General features: G+C 42.0%; 1 pseudogene; it reads left to right on the top strand.

The window, feature by feature from the left end:
* Positions 1–1,348: 1,348 nt before the first annotated feature.
* Positions 1,349–1,435, top strand: LOC111814446 (annotated as a pseudogene).
* Positions 1,436–7,127: the final 5,692 nt, after the last annotated feature.

Genomic DNA, 7,127 nt, shown 5'->3' with positions numbered 1-7,127 from the left:
GTCTTATGCCCTGGGTTGGCCTTGGCCAAGTTGCTATGAGAGTGAAGAGAAGTTGTCTCATGCTGGGGTAGGTTATTCCCAGGCTGGAGTAGGGTAATGATTTATGGGGAGGAGAGATTGGGGTGCAACAGGACTTTGGTCAGGCCCTGTCCCTACAGTCAGAGGCACTAATCCTAAATCCTCCTCGCTGGGTCCCAGTGATCTCGCTGATGGGTGAATGCTGAATGAAGGGGTGAATGGGTAAATGTGGTTTCCTTCTCTGCACAGATGAGAAATCAACATGGTGTGCACAGTTCCACAACTTTCTGGCTGCACTAGAGAGGACTCACATATTCTTCTGGAAGAGGGACACAAGCAGGACCAAAGGAAGTGTGGTGCCCAGTGGGTCACTAACCTGGGAAGCCCCCAAGTCTGCCTAGCAGGTTCTGCCTAGCACCTTCTTTTCTGCACCAACATAACCTTTGGATCTTTACATGTGCCACTATCTGTCCAGAACACTGCTGCCCACACTATTGCCCTCCTTTTCTTTTCTTTCTTTCTTTCTTTCTTTCTTTCTTTCTTTCTTTCTTTCTTTCTTTTCTTTTTAGTTTATGTATTTGATATAGGGCCTCACTACACAGCTTAGACTCATAGTGACCCTCCTGTTTTCAGCCTCCCCACACTGGGATTACAGGCGTGCATCACCATACCTGGTCTTGGTGGCCAGCTCTGAACTCCTGGGGGTGGGGCTGGTGCAGCATGTGGTGCTGGGGATCAAACCCTGGGGCCTGTGCTTGCCTAAGCAAGCGCTTTGTCCACTGAGCTATCTCACTAGCCCATGCCCTCCTTTTCTTGTTGCTCCATTTACAATAATTACTGAGAGGTTACCTCAATGCTTAGTTCTTCCAGTGAAATATCTGGGGGCTCCTTGGGGCCAAGAGTTTGGAGCAGCCCAACTGCAGAGTTCCTATTGTGTTAATTATGTTCTGTCAGGTGGAGGGCAAGCTGGGGTCGTCCCAGGCTTCCTCCCTCACCTGGGCATCCTGTGGCTCTCCAGGTGGTGGCGTCTCCAGCGTGATGACTTCAGGAATCCAGGTTTGTCCCAGGACAACTCGGGGCCACAAAAGTGCAAGACTTTTGTGCACCAGGTGGAGCCCTCAGTACATTTCAAGACCAAGCTTTGGAAGCTGCTTCCAGAACTATGCATTTCCTGGTCTAATGCTCTATAATCATGTTAAATTCTACTTATTCAGGTATTTATTTTTATCCTTTCTTGTTTCCATTTTTGTAAATTTTATTTTTAAAGAAAGACAAAAAACAGGAAACAAAATTCCAAAACAATGATAGGAGGATAGCAATGGTTAATATGAACCTTCAGTTCCTGAGCGTGATGACTTATGCATGGGATGTGCTCCCTCAGACCTTGCTACAACGTAGGCGCATTACCCATCTGATGTGAAAAAAAAAAAAACAATGGTTAATGCATTGCATATTGTTTTTATTTTTAAAAGAGAATAAAATATAGCAAAAACATTAGGAACAATACAGAATTTCACTAAACAAAATGATAGGAATACAATAATGGTTGTTATGTATTGTTGTCTTCAAATTAATTATTCCCATTACCAGATATAAGCATGCAAAACTGGTCAAAAAATTTAAAAGGAGAGAAAAATTAAACATTAACTGTTGTTTTCAGTAGACCAATAGAAATTAGCAAAACTATTATCCAAGCTATACTGTATATATACATATGTACTTTCCCCTTCCTTTTTTCTTTCTTTCTTTCCTTTTACCTAATCCTAGTGGTTTCTTCCCTTTGAACAGTTTCTTTCCCTTTCATATATCTACCGTACATTTCAGATCTTATTTACTTTTTCAGGTTCCTATAATATGATGTTGACACATATGGGTCTTATTTATTTCACTTATGTGTAAAATCTCTACTCTCATCCATTTACCTATAAAAGCCTCTAGTTTATCTTTTTTATAGCTGAGTAATAAACCACTGTATGAAAACCCCACAACTTTTCATCCAGTCTTCAGTTGCTGGGCATCTGGGTTGTTTCCAAGAATTTTCTATGACAGACTGTGCTGCTGTCAACATGGGCGCACATGTATCACTATTAGTACCTGTTTTCAGCACATGATTTTCACATTCCTGTGTGCAGTTGGGACATGTCCATAATAAGCCTCAGTTCCTTTTCCCTCTCTTCCCTTTGCCCTCACTCTCAGGTCTGACTTGAGAGAGAACTTCATGCTCCCTACTACCAACAATGGGAATCTCAGAGACCCACAGCGAGCAAGAGTTCAAGGCCATAAAAAAATTCAGGACTGGACCCGCAATCTTTCTGACACCAGCTCTCTATATACACCTGTGCTGACTGTCTCTGCAGCTTTGACTTAAGCATTTTATGCAGGTTCTTTGAGACTGCGACCCCCAACCCTAAAACCATATAGAGTATATATACTTAGCCTCCGCTCCAGATATTTGCTGATATCACTCCAATTTCATCCTGCCCAGAAGTGGAATAAAATCCAGTCTTTACCACAGTCTCAGCTTCTCAGTTTGTCCTCACATGGCTAACTTTTGGTGCCATGACTCAGATTTGATAGGCATTCCCTCTTGAGAGGGGACTACCCCCTTCTTGAGCCCTTTTCCACTGAGCCACCCAGTGACACTGACTCTGGGCTTTGCTTCAGTGCTCTAGGCAGCCTGCTGTCCACTTCCTGTCTGGCAGGCTCTCTCCCCTTTCCAGGCTTCTACAACTCTCTTCATTTTTAAGAACCCCTCATCACTGTTGGCCACTGCTGCTGCCTCTGTGCTCCCTTCTCACCCCCTGGACAGAGAAAGGCTAGCCCCTCCTCTGTGTCTTTCAATGTGGCGCTGGTCATAGGTGCTTCCTGGGGAGACTGGCTGTGCTTGGTGATTGGCCCAATGAGCCAATCATTGGGCTGCCCTTCTCATTTACCCTGGTCCCCTCATGGCCTGGGCACATCGAAAGGCATTCAGTACAGGTCTGTTGCTGCTCTTGTTTTGTGACTATTACTATGCTCTCATTGCAGAAACTTTCTCCTTCTCTGTCCTCCCCCTTAGCCAGTCTCTTACAGATCTAAAACATCTCTCTCTCTCTCAACCTGATCTGAAGCCCAGGCATCTACTATCTGTTATAATACATTGTCAAAGAAAGGACCTTTTGATCTTTCCATTCTATGGGAATTAGACAATTACTACTGAAAGCTAAAAACTGGTCAAAATCCCCTGACTGCAGGCAACTTTTGTCCTCCGTAATATTTCCATGCATCTCATGCGATCTCTCTCAAATCTTTTTTTCTCTACCATCTATATCCACTTCATGAGGCTTAGACTCCCTCTGGAAACAGATCCCACTGATCATGCTCTACCCTCCTATCATTGGAGTGGTTCCTCAGAACTCTCCTGCTGATCCAGCCCCACAACCTAGAGTCTGTTCCTCACCATCTCCTGAGCTTCCTGTGGTTGCTACTGCAGCTCCCTCCCCTCATGTAGGCTTCCTGCTCATCAGGAAGTATACCTGTTTTATATATTACACCCAATGCCACCCCACCCCATACCCAGTTTGGACTGCAGCTTGATGTCAAAACTTTGCCACCCCCACTTCCCACTCTGGAGGTGACAAGGACACAGGGAATTGTTAGAATTCATGTTCCTATTTGACAGATCTGTCCCAGATTAACCACATCTGGGCTCCTTTTTCTCAGATCCCACCCAAGATCAAAACTCCAAGATTTTTAATGCTTAACTCAGCCATGTAATCTAGCCTCCATTGATTTAAGGGAATGAGAGTTTTCCCTGGCTTCGTCTTATGGGGATGAACAACATCTACATCAGGTGAATCTCACTATAGGAATGATAGCTGTTCTGAGGACCTAGCAAGCTGTGATTGCATAGTTTCTTAATTAACAGAAAGACTTCACAGGGCAACCTATAGGGCAGTTAATTTTGATAAACTAAATGAGGTCACTCAGAACATGGATGAAAACAAAGCTCAGTTTGTGGCTTGCTTGGCTATTCTCTGTAGGTGATATACAGCTTTAGACCCAGAAAGGACAAAAAGACTATTTATCCTAAAGATGCATTTCATTACCCAATCAGCACCAAACATTCATAAAATTTTACAGAAACTGGAGGCTGACCCTCAGACCGCACATTTGAGAACTTATCAATGTAGTGTTCCAAGTTTTTAATAATAGAGATGAAAGTGCTCAAAAACAGTTAATTTCTAAAGTGCAGATGTTAGCCTCCACGGTGAGAAACGCTCAGGCCAGAGCGGACCCCTCAGCCAAGGCACAAAAGCCTTGCAGGGCTTTTCTCCCAAGGGCATTCCTCCAGGGCGATGCTTTGAATGCCAAAGAAAGATCACTGCACTAGGGAATGTCTGTAACCTGGTATTGCCCTAAGCTGTGTCCTCTTGTGGGGGTTGCCACTGGAAGTCAGATTGCCCAATGTGGGCAGCTGCCCCTGCAGGCTCTGGGTGACTGCCCCATGGCTTCCCCGCAACAGACCTCCTTACAGACCTTCTTGGCCTGGCTTCTGAAGACTGACTGGGCCTGAAACTTGCAGAGTCCTCTAGAATGTTTTTGCTTGTTGTTTTAAAGAATACAAAATAGTTTTTTTTAAAAAAAAAAAAAAATAAAGGAGCACTAGAAATGATTTTAAAAAATTCATTCAACAAAGTAAGAGCAATTCAACAATGGTTGCTGTATTGGATGATGTTATCTTCAAATTAGTTGTTTAGGTTACCAGATATAAATCTGAAAAGTTGATTTAAAAAAAAAATAAAACAACATCAAAAAGAAAGTTATAAGAAAATAAAATGAAGCCAAGGAATAAGAATAAAATAAAATATTTAAGCATTAACTGCTCCTTTCAATAGACCAGAAGAAATCAGCAGTACTATCCAAATTATCTTGCATATATACATAAAAATATCTTTTTCCCTTCTTTCTTTCATCCTTTTCCTCATCCCAGTTTTTCTTTCTTATTGAACAAATTCTTTCTCTTTCACGGTATCTATTACTTACTCTTTCAGGTTCTCACACTAGCAAGACAACAGTACCAAACTGTGGTGGCTTAGAAAGTAATTCCTTCTAATCTTTAATCAGTATGGGTGTATGTCACTCTGCCTTGCCTTCCTTCCAAGGACCAGCATCCTTGGCCTCCATCACTGCTGTGTGTACTGATGGTAAAATCTACAAACCCTTCACTAACCACCCAATCTGATGCCAGTTGGGTACTTTGGTGCCTTTTCCCTTTTCTTATGTTCACCTAGTTATACTCTTTCCCTCTCCTAATCTTTGACATTTAGCCCAGTTAACACTCTTTCCCTTTCACCACAGGAGAGCTAAGATTGCTCTCCTGAAGCTTATCCCTAATTATCTTTATATATTTTTTGCATTAACTCATTCTTTGTTAAACTAATCCAACCCTGCCTTAGCCAAAGTTTGTTTGCTCTGTATTTTTATGCCTACAGCAACCAAAAGGGCCATTCCAGCCCCTCCCCAGATGTGTATTTCCATGGCTCTTCAGAATTTTCTTTCATTCTTACAGGATCTCACACAAGTGATTATCAACAAGCAAATGCTAGGGCCAGGGAGATAGCTCGGTGGTCTAGGTGCCCTCATGGCCAGAGCAAGGACCCAGCTTCAATCCCTGGTATCACACATTGTGCTGGCTCCACACCTAGTCAGCCACCAAGACCCAGCATGATGTCACACATCTATAATCTCAGTGCTGGGGAGGCTGAGACAGGAAGATCACTGAGTCCAAACTGCATAGCAAGACCCTGCACCAAATAAATAAATAAATAAATAAATAAATAAATAAATAAATAAATAAATTTTAAAATAAAACCATAAATGCTGGCTCTGACTTCTCTTCAATAAAGCCCTGTTCCCCAGGATTTTTCTTGCAATTAGGCTCCCATGCTGCCCTATTTGTCACTTCTGAAGTAGCCATGAGAAACTCTACTCTCTCCACCCCTCTTTCTATATAACAATAAAAAGACAAACAGTCAGGCCTGACTTGAGAAAGACCTTCATGATGCCCACTACAAAGTCAATACTCAAAAGCCATTAGCATTCCTCTACATAGATAGAAAACACACTGACAGGGAAATTAGAGAAACAATACCTTTTACAATAGCACTGTGGAAAATGCAATACCTTGGAATTCACTTAACAAAATAAATTAAAAATCTTTTCATGGAAAACTACAGCACTCTGAAAAAAGAGATCGTAGAGGATTTCAGAAAATGGAAAGATATTCCCTGCTCCTGGATAGGAAGAACCAACATAGTGAAGATGGCCATACTCCCAAAATTATTGTACAGATTTAATGCAATCCCTACAAACCTCCCCCAACATAACTCCCAGACCTAGAGAAATTGTTCCAAGAATTTATTTGGAATCAGGAAAGACCTAGAATAGCGAAGACAATCCTGGCAAACAAAGAGAAGGCAAGAGGCATTACAATTCCTGAGTTGAAATTATACTACAAAGCTACTGTAATAAAATCAGCATGGTATTGGCAACAAAATAGACCTGAGGATCAATGGAATAGATTAGAAGATGCACAGGCCTCTAAAAAACACAGTCAGCCACCTGATCTTCAACAAAGGGGCCAAACATGCTTACTGGAAGAAAGATAGCCTGTTTAACAAATGGTACTGGAAAAACTGGCTCTCTACAAGCAGAAAACTGAAACTTGACCCAGGTCTATCATTGTGCAGTAAGCTAAAGTCAAAATGGATTAAATATCTAAACATTCAAACAATGGAAATCAAAGTTGTCCTCAGCAAATAAGAATTAAGGGTCATAAAGAAATTTAGGACTGAACCTGTAGTCTTCCTGATGCCAGCTCTATGTGCATACCTACTCTGATTGTCTTTGCAGCTTTGACATTCCTTCCAGATTCTATGAGATGGTGACCTCTGACCCTGAGGCCCTATACTATGTATACTTAGCTTCCTCTCCAGATGCTTGATAATATTACTCTGATGTCAGCATGACTATACATAGGTGGAATAAAATCTAGTCTTTCCAACAGTCTCAGTTACTGGATGTCATTCAAGTATCTTTAACAATACCTATAGCTCTCCTTTGCCTTT

The sequence above is a fragment of the Octodon degus genome, unplaced genomic scaffold (genome assembly GCF_000260255.1).
Source record: "Octodon degus isolate 3935 unplaced genomic scaffold, OctDeg1.0 scaffold00317, whole genome shotgun sequence".
Classification (NCBI taxonomy): Eukaryota; Metazoa; Chordata; class Mammalia; order Rodentia; family Octodontidae; genus Octodon; species Octodon degus.
This window is presented reverse-complemented; position numbering and strand designations above follow the sequence as displayed.